General features: G+C 43.7%; 1 protein-coding gene across 6 annotated transcripts in view; it reads right to left on the bottom strand.

Moving 5' to 3' along the window:
• LOC139763229 (dystrophin-like) overlaps nt 1–17231 on the bottom strand; it is a 304285-nt gene that overhangs the window by 267501 nt on the left and 19553 nt on the right. For 2 of the 6 annotated variants that reach the window (XM_071689095.1, XM_071689097.1), the window contains exon 1: nt 8838–8913. The exons of 3 other annotated variants lie outside the window; for them this stretch is intronic. The gene's annotated coding sequence lies outside the window, so the exon portion shown is untranslated. Of the gene's footprint in view, nt 1–8837; nt 8925–17231 lie in introns of those variants that run through there. One more of the 6 variants, XM_071689103.1, reaches the window with a different exon arrangement.

Raw genomic sequence — 17231 nt, 5'->3', positions numbered from 1 at the left:
GCCGGGTTTGGATGGATGGGGAATTAGGTCATATACGACCAATATCAATTGCCGATGTAGTATTCCATGTTTCTACACAAATACAGTTCACCGGAGGTCGAGGAAGGATGTCTTTGTCGAGAAAAATATTTTGCGAGCATCTCTATTTATAAAGACATCTCATGCGAGCGTTTCCGTTCAAGTCTTAGCTCAAAGAAATGTTGATAAACCAAGTCCAAATTAACAAAAAGGTGGAGGTGTCAGAATTACATCAACCAGCACCAAGCCTGCACAAAATAGTTTCCCCCCAAAAATTATTTGATTCACATAAACAATAAAAAACATGAAAGATGGAGAAAACAACGTATCAGTTCTCCTCCATAACATGAAACAGTCAGTCGGTCATAAGATACCACTAAGTTAAATAACAACCTATGATCCTCACCACTTCAAGGTTGACCGAGATGGAGCGATTATATGCCAACGTGTAACTGAAGTAAAGAAATACAGTGAAAATATATAATAACTCCTAATGGCTCAATTCACTCCTTAAAAATTCAAGAGTATCAGGACATATACGAATGTGACATATAAATACCATTCTGAAAAGTTAAAACATTTCACATGTTGTTTCATGACTGGGACGCAAAAATCCTTTTACCCCGCGGAGCATCACGTGCCCATCCCCAACATAACCCAGCGACCCCTCCTCTACCATCCTGCTCCCACTCCCTGTACACAAACGCACAACAAAGCGATGCACAAAACTTGGAATACCTTCAGACGACACAATGTGCAACCTTTAAACATAGTACAGGAAGAAGGAGTGAATCAAGTCACAGATGAATAATATTCTAATACTCAGGTAACTCATATATATATATATATATATATATATATATATATATATATATATATATATATATATATATATATATATAGGGGATAGGGGAGAAAGAATACTTCCCATGTATTCCCTGCGTGTCGTAGAAGGCGACTAAAAGGAGAGGGAGCGGGGGGGGGGGGCTGGAAATCCTCCCATCTCGTTTTTTTTTAATTTTCCAAAAGAAGGAACAGAGAAGGGGGCCAGGTGAGGATATTCCCTCAAAGGCCCAGCCCTCTGTTCTTAATGCTACCTCGCTAACGCGGGAAATGGCGAATAGTTTGAAAAATAAATAAAGGCAGACAGTATGAATTATGTACATGTGTATATATGTATATGTCTGTGTGTGTATATATATGTATACATTGAGATGTATAGGTATGTATATTTGCGTGTGTGGACGTGTATGTATATACATGTGTATGTGGGTGGGATGGGCCATTCTTTCGTCTGTTTCCTTGCGCTACCTCGCTAACGCGGGAGACAGCGACAAAGCAAAATAAATAAATAATATATATATATATATATATATATATATATATATATATATATATATATATATATATATATATATATATAATACTAGAAACGAGTACAATATTCAAATGAAGGTCTTGTCATCAGCATGGGTGCCGCTGTACCAATACATCCTAGTCCACTTTGCCTCCGCTCCGTCATCCAGCTCTCGATCCCTCATACACTTGTGACGTTCCCAATGACTTCCAATTTTTCTTCGCTCGTGTGAAATTAATTCGACCAATAACTCGGGAAGACTTGTTTTCATCGCGGTGTGCAATACGCGCCGACACAGTTGCTACCCTAACCCCTGCACACTTTTAACGGCCTCGTTAATTTACCTTATTTCGGCATTTCCGAAATTAAGTTTAAAAATTTTACCATTTTCTCTTTTTTTTTCACCGAGGAAATTCGCACTGATAAAATTGATGCTGGCGTGGGTTCAATTTTTTTTTTTTATCAATCAGCCATACTTTCCTTCAAATTTAATACTTTCCACATTTTTTTTTCACTTATTCATTTCAATTTTTTTTCTCATCAATTTATGACCACTTTATGAAATAACATTCCTGACAGCATTTCAAAGGAACGTAACTTCCTCATTTTTTTCTAAATTCATGAAAAATAATAATAATCATTATAAAACAAAAGATTTTCTTTTTTTTCGTCATTCTCTCGTGGGGTTCAAGGCAAAAAAAGCGGCGTCGACTGAGGCCTAGGTCGACCTCTGTCTAAATTTGGCCCGCAACCCATCAAAGTTCCAGATGATGGGGCAATTTAGTTTGATGTCTGGTGTTCTGAGCCATGAGTTACCCTAACTTCCGCACTGAACCAACACAGGGCCCGGAAGATCAACATGGTGTGCTAAAGAGATTAATGTGTATATCTATATATATATATCATTAATGAGGCAGAAAGGCAAGAGGATATAAACATCTACTGGAAAGAGTGTAAAACATACGCCAACATCTGTCTAATCTATACCCCAGAATAACCATTACCGACAACGTCTACTGGAAAGAGTGTAAAACATACGCCAACATCTGTCTAATCTATACCCCAGAATAACCATTACCGACCATCAAAACAAACACGTAGCGTGCCTTTATCATCTGGTGAATGGCCATGAAGATAAACAAGCCTCAAAGAGATTTAAATATGTGATCACAGACCACGAGACGACTAATGAATCGTAAAACACAACGTTTAGTTAATAGGTTTCCTAATGTCAACTGAATGTATATAAGTTTCGTAGAGTCCATACTACGTTTTCTATGCAGCGAATCTTTTGAGCGTCATTTACTCTTATATGTCTTGATTTACATGGTAAGAATAACAAGTATGTAGTGTTGTACTTATTTAGGTGTTTGTTATAATTTCTCGGAGAGAGTTTGATTTAAGCGCCTGTGGTCTAAGTTGGTGCGTGGCTTGAAAAAAAAAAAAAAAGGGGGAGTTTAATTTCTGCCGTAAGTTTAAGTCCGCCAAAGTCTACTTTAGACTTTAGAAAAGTATAGAAACTAATTCTATCACGTTCGCTTCACTTACACTGGGAGGGCGTGAGGGGGAAGGAGGAGGAGGAGGAAATGCAAGCCTAAGCATTGGGAGGAGGGCGTGCAAGCTTAGCGTGTCCCCTACCCATCCGGACAGCGTGCAGCGTGTCGGGAGTTGATGAAGTGTGTTTCGTACCACACCCAGTTATACGCTAACGGCGCTGAGCGATCACACACTCCCGTCTAGTTCAATACTTGCTTACCAGGCCAGCCATGTATATGCCCGAGCAAGCACGGGGCTTGGTTCAGCGCAATTCTAAAGTTATACAGTATATATAAATATATATATATATATATATATATATATATATATATATATATATATATTGGAAAGGATCACAATTTTGCGCATGATCAAGATATTCCTATGAGTCCACGGGGAAAATGAAACACGAAAAGTTCCCAAGTGCACTTTCGTGTAATAATCACATCATCAGGGGAGACACAAGAGAGAAATATAACAGTCAGTTGATATACATCGAAGAGACGAAGCTAGGACGCCATTTGGTAAACATGTGATTTTTACACGAAAGTGCACTTGGGAACTTTTCGTGTTTCATTTTCCCCGTGGACTCATAGGAATATATATATATATATATATATATATATATATATACATATATATATATATATATATATATATATATATATATATATATATATATATATATATATAGTCATAACTACACACATGCACTAGTGTAAACATCGGGTACAACTAATCATAAATTCATTTTCGAACCAGTAGTCACTTTGCAATTCTGATCCTCTCCTTTTTTTTTTCTATTTTGCTCTGGGTTATCGGCACTGAATGCCTAACTGGTTATCTCATCTGACTCCTGACGAAGGTGCAGCAGACTTGTTGGGTCGTGAGGTCACGCCACCACCTGAAGAAGGGGTTCGGTTATCGCAAGTTCACGCCGCGGGATGATTCTGTTATCGTAAGGTCACGCCACGGGATGATTCTGCTATCGTAACGTCACGCCATCTTTTAAAAGATCCGGCTATTCTGGGGAGTCGGGAGACAGGGAGGAGGAGACGTAACACCTCGGAAAGAAAGGACGAAGGGATATTCCACGGAGGAGATACGGGTAGCACAAGACCCAAGCAATTTCAAAGAAAGAAGCAAGAGAAGAACGAATACGGTAAGATAAGAAAGGAAGGAAAGAAGGAATTTTAAGATTGTATGGAAAAAAGAAAAAGATCCTCGAGCAGAAATACAGAGATGTTTTGAACATCCAACATTATTAAAGTTAAAGAGAACCTACTAAAGCTCAGGGATGTAAAGAGAAAGGTTTTTGAAAAGACGAAAATATACGTAAGCAACTATCCTAAAGGGTACGAGACACATCAAACACCATAAAAACACTTGGAACGTTGAAAATAAGGCAATCTAACACTTCTTACTACAATGTATTTCAACGCCCGCTTGCCACCAGCCCTCCTCGCTACGCTACCCTACCACAGAACATGACCCATGCCCAAGTGGGGATCTCAACGCCCAGTCCTCCTGCATGGCTCTGCGCTCACATCCAAGATACCACGGGTGAATTACTCATAAGGCATTCTTTCAGCATCCTCATCTTATGCAAGCAGTCAGTCAGGCTTCCAACCAGCCACCCACCTCCCCACACATTATTAACATTCCCATGCTAACACTGCACACGTGGACGTCCTAAAATGAATTCTTCTATGACTCATTCACCCATTCTCATGATACGTCAGCTAACCCACCCAACCACAAGGGAAAAAAAAAAATACGAAAGCACATTAGCCAATACCTCACACGGTACACAGACTCCAGGCTCCATCTTGCCTAACTTCCCGTCCTAGAACTTGTCATTTCAAGCGACACCAGCATCCCCGACCAGGCTGACAAGATGCACATACCACAAGGACAACCAAAGGAAGACAATCCAAACTTACCCCGCAAGTCGAGGACCTCAGAACGTCAGTAAACATGCTGACACTACCCAACTCACCGTCAGCTGACACCAGAGAACAAACCCAGACTCTAAATAGCGCACCATCACCAACCTAATCATATGAAAGGGACAGCAAAGCAGCCAACACGACGTCGTACAATTACAACGTTGGCTCGATCAAAACACAGTGTCTGCATCCTTACAGATATTTACCCTAACTTCTCTTAACCCCGGATGGAAATGACCCCCAGCCTGAGCCCTCGCATAACGTTAAATGGTCAATATATTTCCAATCATCGAGTTCCACATTAAAAATAAACACGACGTTTACTCCCTACACCACCAACGTCAGCACAAAGGCTATACAAACACGCTAAATGCTTTCTGGACACTTGCTGGCGCTAGATTTGAACAGGGAAAAAAAATGTCTCTCAGATTCTTCTACAAACAATTCACTCGCTCCATCCTAAGTTACGCCTCATCTTCCGGTTATCCACACTCTCACAAGTAAACACAACTAGGTTGCAGCACTCACAAAACAGGGACACTCACCACAATCGATGGCTGCCTAGCAACCTCAAGCATTCTATATCTTAGAAAATGACATAAAAATACTTCCAATACGATATCACGTCAACATACTTGTCCCTAAGCCAGTCTCTCTCTCTCTCTCTCTCTCTCTCTCTCTCTCTCTCTCTCTCTCTCTCTCTCTCTCTCTCTCTCTCTCTCTCTCTCCAGCAGTTTCACACTACTCAAAGTAAGAACCATCGAAAAAGCGCCAATAAAAACCTTACTCCTCCTCCTCCATACTTCAACAACCGGCACTTGCAGATCTCGCCTTACCCTAAACAAATACGACATTGACAATCCATATCTAATTTACCTAGTGCTACCCCACAAGATCTCTTTCCAGAGGCTCCTGCATCAAAAAAGGCTGCACTACTTCCAGCAGCAGAGGGGCGGGAAAGTAATGTACATAAACTCTAACTATGACAGAAAATACCTCGCATTCAGTCATCAATTTCAGCATGATTTCAGAACACGCTACAGACACTTCACATCTCGTCGACAAATAAAGTTTCAAGGGTAAACAAACGTGGAATAATGAAGTGACGCCACAGGTCAGTGAGAAAGAACTTACAAATTATCATTAGCTGAGATTTTACAGTCACACACGCAGCGTTGAATAATACTACTACCCAGGAAGGTCTAGGTCTACTGCTCTGGACCTCCTGTGATTCGTAATTAACGTTATAATCACGAATGACGTATGATAACTTATTTTTTCCCCAGGTGATGTGACTTCTGTGTGCTCAACTGAGAGTGCGAGGCCTTTGGTGACCACGTGGTGTGTGGTGCTCTGCTGTGAGAGTGAGGCCTTTGGTGACCACGTGGAGTGAAGTGCTCTGCTATGAGAGTGAGGCTTTTGGTGACCACGTGGAGTGAGGTGCTCTACTGAGAGTAGAGTGAGCCCTTTGGTGACCACGTGGAGTGTGGTGCTCTGCTATGAGAGTGAGGCCTTTGGTGACCACGTGGAGTGAGGTGCTCTACTGTGAGAGTGAGCCCTTTGGTGAACACTGGAGTGTGGTGCTCTACTGAATGAGTGAGCCCTTTGGTGACCACGTGGAGTGTGGTGCTCTACTGAAAGAGTGAGCCCTTTGGTGACCACGTGGAGTGTGGTGCTCTACTGAGAGTGAGCCCTTTGGTGACCACGTGGAGTGTAGTGCTCTACTGTGAGAGTGAGCCCTTTGGTGACCACGTGGAGTGTGGTGCTCTACTGAGAGAGTGAGGCCTTTGGTGACCACGTGGAGTGTGGTGCTCTACTGAGAGAGTGAGCCCTTTGGTGACTACGTGGAGTGTGGTGCTCTACTGAGAGTGTGAGGCCTTTGGTGACCACGTGGTGTGTTGTGCTCTACTGAGAGTGTGAGGCCTTTGGTGCCCACGTAGTGTGTGGTGCTCTGCTGTGAGAGTAAGAGCCGTGGTGTGTGGTGCTCTCCCACCAGAGTGAGCACCGATTCCTCCCCTCCACCACCCCACTCGTACCTCTCACTCCGTCCCCCCACTTATCCACTGTTGATAATCATGATAATTCACGTAATACATAATTTTCCCAACAATTTCAAGAACAACTACAGTGATGACAAACACACACTATATGAGTTTTCCTTATCATTATCTTCCATGTGCGTTGATCTTACGACATGACATAGAGCTAAGTCATCAACCTCATATGATTGGTCTGAGCTTACGACACGACAGGAAGCTATATCATCACACTCGTATGGTCATCTGAGCTTTCGACATGACACAGAGCCATCTTACCATACTCCTTTAATATCTAAACTTAGGACGCGAGATGGTCTGATGGTCTTGGCTTGCGACACAACAGGGAGCTATATTATAATACTGGAGTCTGATGGTCTTAGCTTGCGACACGGCTGGGAGCCGGATCATCGAACCCTTGCGACAGTCTGAACTTACGACGCGATAGATCGTACTGTAACCAGGTTTTCCATCAGGCAGATAACGGTGAAGTTAAGTGCTGTCGCGGCGATACTGGACGGGTGAGACGAAGTCCTGTACGTCGCTTCTTCACGATGATCGTGGCGGGAAGAAAATCTCAAAGATGTCTTCGGCAAGACCCGCCACGAGATGATGGGGGCGTGAAGATCTGGAAGATCCTCAAGACTGGCCAGGAGGACGCAGGTGATGGGGCGTGAAGATCTGGAAGATCCTCAAGACTGGCCATGGGGTGCAGGTGATGGGGCGTGAAGATCTGGAAGATCCTCAAGACTGGCCATGGGGGGCAGGTGATGGGGCGTGAAGATCTGGAAGATCCTGAAGACTGACCAGGAGGCAGGTAATGGGGTGTGAAGATCTGGAAGATTCTCAAGACTTTCCAAGAGGCAGGTGATGGGGCGTGAAGATCTGGAAGATCCTCAAGACTTTCCAAGAGGCAGGTGATGGGACGTGAAGATCTGGAAGATCCTCAAGACTGGCCAGGAGGGCGCAGGTGATGGGGCATCAAGATCTGGAAGATCCTCAAGACTGGCCAGGACGGGGCAGGTGATGGGGCGTGAAGATCTGGATGATCTAGCTAAACTAAATCGTCAACAAACCAGAGCACAGCCACTATGAATCAGACACACTGTACGTCTATCAACTCGACTGTGTGTGTAGCGTACTCCTGCTGAGTCGCTCCCACCTCACGTGGGTGTTCTCCCTGCAACACAGAGTGTAGGAGGAGGCAGCACCAGCGAAGGTACCCTCCTCACTTTGATCCCTACGTCGGCCACGATCCTCTGCCTCTCGACCACGAATAAACGAACATAACACATACACGCCAACGACACCACGATCTCCCTCAAAATGATGTGACGACCGACCAGCAGAGGTATATACATTTTTCTCTTGACACCCATTCTCATTTTCTGTCAATATATATATTTCCTTCCGATGGAGACGAATATCCTCCACAGATACATTAGTCTTTTATTCACATTCATCTCCTTCACTTCCTTACTGCGTCTTCCTCAGTCATGTATGTCGTCCAGCAACAAACGAGTGTATAAAAAAAATATGAATAAATAAAGACGTGAATGACACGCACGTGAGTGAAGATTATGCATTCAGTACAGATGAATAATAAATTCTACCCAGGAAGGTCTAGGTCTACTGCTATGGACCTCCTGGGGTTCGTAATTAACGTTATAATTACGAGTGACGTATGATAGCATATATTTTTTTCCCAGGTGATGTGACTCCTGTGTGCGTCAGGTGCTTTTGTAAGGAGCCGAGAGACTTTGCCACAAACATCTTTTTTTTTTCTACTTTATATATAACTCGATCCTTCTGGCAGTCGTACGACAAGGACGTGTGCCACCGTGGTAGGGACACGGACGCACACGGACACAGGGGCATGCTGGGCAGCACGTGCTGCGGTGGGACACGGTCGGCACACTAGCGAGCCGCAGGCGGCGCTACCAGCGACGGAGGAAAGGGTGTTCACAAGGCCGCAGCCGGAGCCACACTGAGGGATGGCCGCTCGCCACCACCTCCCCCTCCATCTACACACAGACAAACACACACACACACACCCGGAGACACGCGCGCACACCCGCGCCACCAGCCGCCCTACCGTTGGAACCCAGTGACGCCCTAGTGCCAGGCCCCGTGCCCAGGGCCACGGGCACGGCCCTGGCACCTGTCCACGGGTGTGGGCAGGTGCCAGGCCAGCCCTAAGACCCTAGAAAACACCCCACCCCACAACACGCCCACACGTCAGCCACCATCACATCAACCAGCATGACATCCGTACTAACTTGCCCTTCGCGATATCATCGGAAGCGACAGATGTGTGCAAGGCGGGTGTATGGGGCGGCCGAGGAGGTCAAAGGTCGGGAGATAAACTTTTAAAGGTCAACACGGTTACCGACCCCCACCCCCCAACACCTCCATCATCTCACACAGTCAGCCCTGAATTTCCGGATGCCAGGCGCAAATGCCATGGCATTAAATGTGACAACACTGGCAATTTCATGACAAGCTTGACAGCATATTCCGTCACAGATCACAATATAAGCTTTTACTGATATATATATATATATATATATATATATATATATATATATATATATATATATATATATATATATATATCAGAGAGGGACACAGACGAGGACTTAATGGATGAGAGGGAAGATGGGAAAGACCACAGCATTGCCACACTCAGACGTCAACCTGTGCCAAGTGAAGCTCTCCTCGTTCGCCAGGAAGTTTATGAACAACCACCCCCGCCATTACCAGCCAATATATTGACTGTGTGTGTGTGTGTGTGTGTGTGTGTGTGTGTGTGTGATTACTATCTTTATCTTAGGGGGGAGAAGAGTTTTACATTCGAGCTAACTCCTGGTCAGCAATGTTGCTAAGTGATATATCACGGACGCTTGTTATAAGAAAAGGAGTTAATAAATAGCGGTGCTCTTTTATAGTAAACAAAATAATGAGATAGAGAGAATAAAAGAGGGAAATAGAGAGAAGAAGAGACAATACAGAACACAATATACGTATGCTAAGCTAACGAGTAAACAACGAAATAATGTTCTTTTCATAATGAGAATTAGTTTGGCAGTTCCCTCTGGAAGCGAAAATTAAAATCATTGTGGAACTTCAAAGGTCAACAACTGAATATAATGCATGTAAATCTATCAGTGCCCGACCGGGAGTGAAAGTCAGTCGTGTAAACTTCTCCAACAATGAGTGACCTAAAAGAGAAATATTGAATACAACATTAACAAACAGCATATGCTTGTCGACAACATCCCAACTGAAAGTGAAGGTTATTCATCCTATAGAATGTGTCTGTGCTAATAACTCTACCAATGAATGACTTAAATGAACGATTGAATGAAGGGTTAGCCTCCTTGAATGAATGAGTGAAGAAGCAATGAATCGATTACTCAGTGATCAACCGACTTCCGGGAAGACACACGATCGTATATCGGAGACTCATCTCTAAGCTCCCCTCTTTTGCCTTCCCTCCTTAATTTTGCTCCAGCATATCTAGCTTCCTCTCTGGCCGATCTCTCTCCATGGTAGTAGATGGATCAGCCTCTCCCCTTTCTCCAATAACAGTGGTGTCCCTCAAGGTTCTGTCCTGTCTTCTACACTTTTTCTCCTTTTTCATCAACGTTTTCTTTTTTTCTAAGAATAAGCGAAGCACTCATACGCTGACTATTTAACACTGCATTCCTCCACACCCTTCAGTTCTGCTCTTTCTTCTCACTCGATCTGCGTCTCGTCTAGACACAACTTCCTCAGTAAACTCAGACCTGGACAGGATATCTCAGTGGAGTAGACGAAATCTGATTAATCTATGTCCATCACCCAATATCTGCCCATCTCTCTATCGAAAATTCCCCACAACTTTCCGCTCTCCTTCGATGATTCTATAAGTCCACCTCTTACCTCTATGAACATACGTGGTATTACGGAAACATTATTAAACAACACTCATTCAAAAAGAAAAAAGTCGATCCAGCAGCCTTAAGATTATCGTATATGTACTTTAGAATCAATGGCAGATGCAAGGGTACCAGAGTCTGGCCTTTAAAAAAGCCAACACTGGCCACCTCCCCAGGTTCTGACTGAGTAATAGCATAGTTTTCACACTGCACAATACCTCGTCTCCATACAACACCAAAATTTTAAAAAAACCATCCTCCGCCCGCGAGTCAACATTTTCGTACTAATTAAGGTGAAGATAACGCGATGTTATTATAATTCGTCTAAATAAAGGGGCCCCGAGCTTACGGCAAGAGAACTGTCAGTAAGCGTTATCAAGAATCTGCGTAAAAAAAAAAAAAAAACCTGTTTATCAACCATCTACGAGAAGTGAGGGGTGGTCCAACACTCCCCTGTACGGACGACAGACTCGCAAAAACTGTGTGTGTGTGTGTGTGTGTGTGTGTGTGTGTGTGTGGCGCAGCACGTTTTACGTAACTGATCTTAGCAGAGTTTCTATACACCTTGTCAAAGTTCCTCTTTAAGTCAGTTCCTTGATAACGAGCGTATGTCCGAACGTCAGAATGAACACTCGCATTCTAGGCTGGGCGCTTCCATTTACCTCTCCTTCCAACACAAACAATGCCCTCACTGTCCTCGCTGTAATGCAGGCCTCCTGACCCAACCGTGGACGGGGGTTCCCACTCTCTTTACAAGACGGAACTTTTTGCCACTGAAACTGAATCACTGTGTTTACAGGGTTGAATCCCCCTCAGTCGAACAGCTAAATAAGACGACTTGAGTCAGGTCGACTGAACTGCTGACTGAGATCTTTAAGCTCATTAAACAAGAAATACACGTGTGTTGGAATTAGCGACAGTACTTACACAACAGTATTCTGTTTCGTGTGATGACCAAACGGTAATCCAACTTCAGCTTATTCAACTGGATGATAATTCTCGTAAATCATTTCGTCACATCTGTTTCATAGCCATTTCAATTACCGTTCTTTAACAAGGTTACATCAATATAATTCGCCTCATAAACAATAGATGGTGTCAAGGAGTGTTTGCTTAATATGTTTCTGACTTTAAACCAGCAGCCCCACGTGAGGGTGAAGCAGGAGGAAAAGACAGCAACCTGGGTCAAGGGAGAAATGCTCGACAGCCACTGAAGTGCTGGCTTCACTGCGCAGCCGTCACTAACCCTACCGGTCGGTGGCTGCCCACGAGAGTGTATGTACGACAGGATTCTGCCATTAGGCTGGACGAGCGGTTGCTTAGTGAACAATAACGCTCTTCTCGGCCGCAATGCACGACGCGCACTCTTCCGTTCCTCCGGGACTGTCGTTAACCAACTATCCAAACTTCTTTTGAAGGTTCCTGTGTTTACTTCGTGCAGGGTCTTGAATTTCGTCTGGCAAGATGTTATGGAGTCTTTCCAACGTGCTGGCTGGCTGGGTTCTCGTGTATTTCTGTCTTCATCACAATCCAAGGGATTATTGCAGATATATTTACTTTGTTTCTTCCTTGTTGTGACTCTTTTAGCTCAAGCTTGCTGGCTGTAATTCCATCAATTTCATTCTTTAGCCTCTCATGATACGTTCCGTTCCGTTTCCTAGATATTAGTTGATATGTTCCGTTCCGTTCCTTAAGTCTAGGATGTGAAGCGGTTCTGATAGTGAATACACCATGGCAGTGTTCATGTTTACTCAGTCACGAGCACACTGAACATTTTCATCATCAGCGGTCTATATCTCGATGTGAACATTCTCATTACCAATCTACCCATTAATGGAATGAATAGTGTGATAGTATCGGCATAGTTTCCATACCCCCTGCTTAAACCCCTGGTCTTTACGTTATTTCCATATTAGATAAGCTATCTCGAGGAGGAACTCCGATATTCAAGGTAAAACGTAAAAAAAAAAAAAAAAAAAAAAAAGGAAAAAAGTAAAGCAAATCTGTAAATTAAAGATGTACCATCTTTCACCTGCAAACCAAACCGTTAAATATCATTCAGTTCCTGACCTGTATACCACAGTTCAGACTATTTACGTCTTTAATTCCGAACGATATTATTTTTGCACCACTGGAAAAAAATTAAATCAATTCATCTGTATTAGGATGGGCAAAACTTAACCTCCCAAATCTTCCCTTCTGTACTTTTGCTATGAATAAAGAAAACCAGATTAAGAAAAACTAGAAATTAAGTACAATGTAGGCAGCCTCAGCCATTTATGACATTTTCAGTTGTCTTTACTTTCACCAACAATCTTAGTTTACTGAGCTTAAGAATTCCTTTCCATATAATTCTTTACTGCACTCTCTATGTTTAGAATGTATACAGAACAATGTATACATGAAGAATTAATACATTCTTGATCCCTGTACACTTCCCTGCCCTGAATAAAGCCATCTAGGCAATGAATTTCAGTTTTATACTTCACACAAAACTATTTATCAAAATAGCCTCCAAGAAAAATCTACGTAAATTTACCACCGCAACTCAAATATTTCATTAAGAATTTTCGGGAGGAAGAAAAAAAGAAGGAAGACTCGTTTTTACTGTGGCACGGGAGGCCGTGCGTAGGGGTCAAACCTAGTCCCGCTAGCGACTGAGGGAATGTTACCACCAGTCATTATGGCGGTCCCAGGGGGCAAGTCTTCCTCCCCTGCACGCCGCAGTCGCCTATCATAAACCTGCTGGGAACACGCCTAGGTACGGTAGCCCTAAGGGTGACCTTTCTCTTTTATTTTATGATATACTCAAGATCATACTAAACTTGGTGCCTGTTGTGCACTCCATCTTTGCCTACAACCTACCCCATGCCATGGGTCCTTCACCCCATGTCTTAAATAAATCAAGACATAAACAAAAACGTTCCTTATTCCACTCTACCTTAAGTATGTTTACATTTATCTCTACTGATTCAGCTGAGGCCCCCTTTTTTTTTTAGGAAAATAACGGGATATAAGTGATAGTAACCAGAAACAGACTCTAAACTGATAGAAAAATCATGATCGCAGATAACATGTGGGAATAGCTGGCAGTGGGTTATCAGTCGTTCAATACAAGAGGCAAACGCATTTTCTCGGTGCTTGGCTTGTCCCTATACGACACTGCTGCAATCACCATACGTCTCCCCCCCCACTAACGTTACGTTACAATAAACCAAGCTACGCAAATCTATCCTAGACTAGGTTAGGTTAGGTTAGGTTAGGAAACATCTGGTGCGTTAAACCGACCGGTAAACGAGTTATCTGCTGCTGAATTTTGCTCTGGGATGAATGTGCAAAGGAGAAACAGATAACACTATGTAGAATTAACGTAAACAAATGGTAAGCATTTTTTGATAACGTAAAATAGCTCTTGGCGTAGGTTCACCGTATTATCAAGAGCAATTCTGTCCTAGTTTTTTTTTTTCTTCTTATCACTAGTTATAATACATGGCACATCATGTGGCAATATTATTGGAGTGGCGCCGTACAGACAAAACAAACTTTCATATGACCTTGGCTTCTGTCACTGTCCTTATCTCTCTCTCTCTCTCTCTCTCTCTCTCTCTCTCTCTCTCTCTCTCTCTCTCTCTCTCTCTCTCTCTCTCTCAAAATGCGTGACGTCCATACTGACGGAAGACACAACCAACCCTTGAGGTTGGCGCAAAGTGTTTGTCTGTTTACACGCCAATTCATGAGACCATATCTCCATTTCTCTCCTGCTAAAAATAAAGTCCCTATCGCATTTTCCTTACCGCAGTGTTGCCAGTCACTTACCGCTGAGGTTGTCAGTCAAGAACCAGTTGTTAATTTCTTATGTCATACATTAAGGGTAACATGTGGAACGACAGCTATTACGACATTAAACTATATTGCTGACAACAAGCAGACTGACTGGTGTCAGATTTCGCTGACAATAATACTACAAATCTAAGTCAGTCTAGTCAAAGTTTGCATGAGTTTATTTTACCCTTTTCTTTTATTTGGTAATTACGCATCATTCTCAGAAAGTGCCCCTAAACCAAATTATTTCCTGAATACATATATTTTGTCAATTTTACGACCCACATTCCCGTATTTTTATATCAATCACACGTCTGTTTCAGGAAAATACCATTATTAGTTTCTTTACCGAACACATTCTTCCCTTGTGCTGTGCTGAATCCTTTATTCAAGCATCCACATCACTGAACTATATGGCGAGGAAACAGGCCCCTCATCCGCCATGATGACCTCACAGGGTCCAGGGTGGGTCCCGTGGGCAGCCTTGCTCACCGCTACTCATAGCCAAAGTTGCTGCCCGATAGCCGTTTTTATCATATTTTGTTTAATTTCTTGCTACGTAAAGCAATCCAAATGTCTATGACAAGCGATAAGTCAACATACGACCTCATCGCTATAAAACATTAAGTCCAGGAGGACAAACATTTCAAAAATGGTAATGTGAAAATAGCGATCGAGGTGGCAGTGTCGCTTACGGGGAGGTAACGCTGGCTCATTAACCGCACAGCGCACGTTGTGACCAGCTACCACGGCTCCCAACGACCATACCTCAAGGTCTGACGCCTTCCTGGCTACGCCGAGGAACGCGGATGACCGACTTCCATCCATTCTATTACTTTCTCCCTGACTACTACTACTACGAGCTCTGGTTGAGATCCATTCTATAGAATAATGAGTCCTGTCGAGCCTGTTCGGCGGATCATTCTCTCTCTCTCTCTCTCTCTCTCTCTCTCTCTCTCTCTCTCTCTCTCTCTCTCTCTCTCTCTCTCTCTCCTTCACATTTCCTCGTTATTCTCTCTTTCAACACCCTCTATCCCTTTCCCTCTAGCAATCCAATGTCCAGAGATTCTCAGATATTAGATTAATGACATCAGGCGTCTGAATTAAACGGGTAAATGAGCACGTTTACATAACTGAATTAATATACGTCAAGATAGTAACCCTAAAAAAAAAAGAAGCTAAAATACTCACACATTTTTATCATGAATCTACTGGGAAAAAAAAAAGTATTTTTGATACAATTCTTAACTTTAAATGACACTGGGAAAAATGAAGAAAATAAGGGCATTTTCTTTTTTGTTGTTGACCTGAGGGAGATAGACAGCACATGAACCGCTGGTCACAGCGGTACGACCCCAGAGGCACGACAGTACGACCCTCGAACACGACGGTACGACCCTCGAACACGACGGTACCATCCCAGAAACACGACGGTACGACCCTCGAACACGACGGTACGACCCATAGAAACACGACGGTACGACCCTTGCGTATGATGGCTTGGCTAAGGTCAGGTCAAAGGCCAGTCCATACCACCTGAGGGGTCAAACTGTCGCGTCGTCGTGTTCAAGGGTCAGACGGTCGTGCTGGGGGGGGGGTTTAAACAGGGGGTTGCCCCATCCATCAACCTAACCCCACGTCACTACCAGGAACGTCCAGCGGCCCCTCAGTGATCTTCCCACGCACATAAATAATATAAAAAAAAAAATTATAACAGTTTCCCCTCGGCTTCCCCAGCCAGCAGTCCATCTTTTTATTCCCTAATCTTAATAATTCCCGTATGGAAACCACCAGATCTTTACATCCCGTATAGACCGTGTTCCGCCACCCTAAAGTTCCTTTCATGTTGCTCCAAGTTGGAGTTGGACGTGTTTTTTCTGTGGGCCATATTATTAACCTACTCAGCCCTCTCACTTCCCATGGTAAACAGAGTAATTAACTAAATCTTTCTATTTCCCTCCGCGGAGGGGAGTAGCTGCCTCCTGCTGTTGCCGAATTAAGTCACAAGACAAACACTGGCTCTCCTTGAAGCGCCCTGCTTTATTCACCAGTTCAGGTTGAGCCATAGCTTATGTTGCTCCCTCTGACCGTGCCACTCCTACCACAATTCCCTCCGCTGCCGCTGTCGACAGTTCCTCACGTATTCAGAGAACGGGTCACTGCTGGATGAGGTGATGAAAACAAGGGTTTCCCTTGGAAGGCATCGCTGTGGCGATAGCTGGACCGAGTGGACGAAAAGCGGTGTCCCTGTTCCTAGACGGGTTTGGTTACAGATGGATGATGGTCAACTGGTGACACTCGTCCACTCAATTGAGAGGCAGACACCTGCATCACACAGTGACCCCTTCATGACCTGTTGATGAAATTCCTCTCACTCCTGACTCTCCTGAAGAAACTACAAATATTCTTCACCACTTCTCCATCACCTGCTCTAGTTTGTACTACATTGCGCCTCTCATAATCCTCTATTTATAACTCTAAAGTGCTCTCGGCAATTTGTCTTTCTATTTACAAAACGCTCCAACCAAACCCCATACCATGAGCCCCCTCCCCCCCCCCCCCCCCCCCCACGGTAGCGACTGCTGGGGTGGTG

Source organism: Panulirus ornatus, chromosome 46, assembly GCF_036320965.1.
Source record: "Panulirus ornatus isolate Po-2019 chromosome 46, ASM3632096v1, whole genome shotgun sequence".
In the NCBI taxonomy this organism is placed as follows: domain Eukaryota; kingdom Metazoa; phylum Arthropoda; class Malacostraca; order Decapoda; family Palinuridae; genus Panulirus; species Panulirus ornatus.
This window is presented reverse-complemented; position numbering and strand designations above follow the sequence as displayed.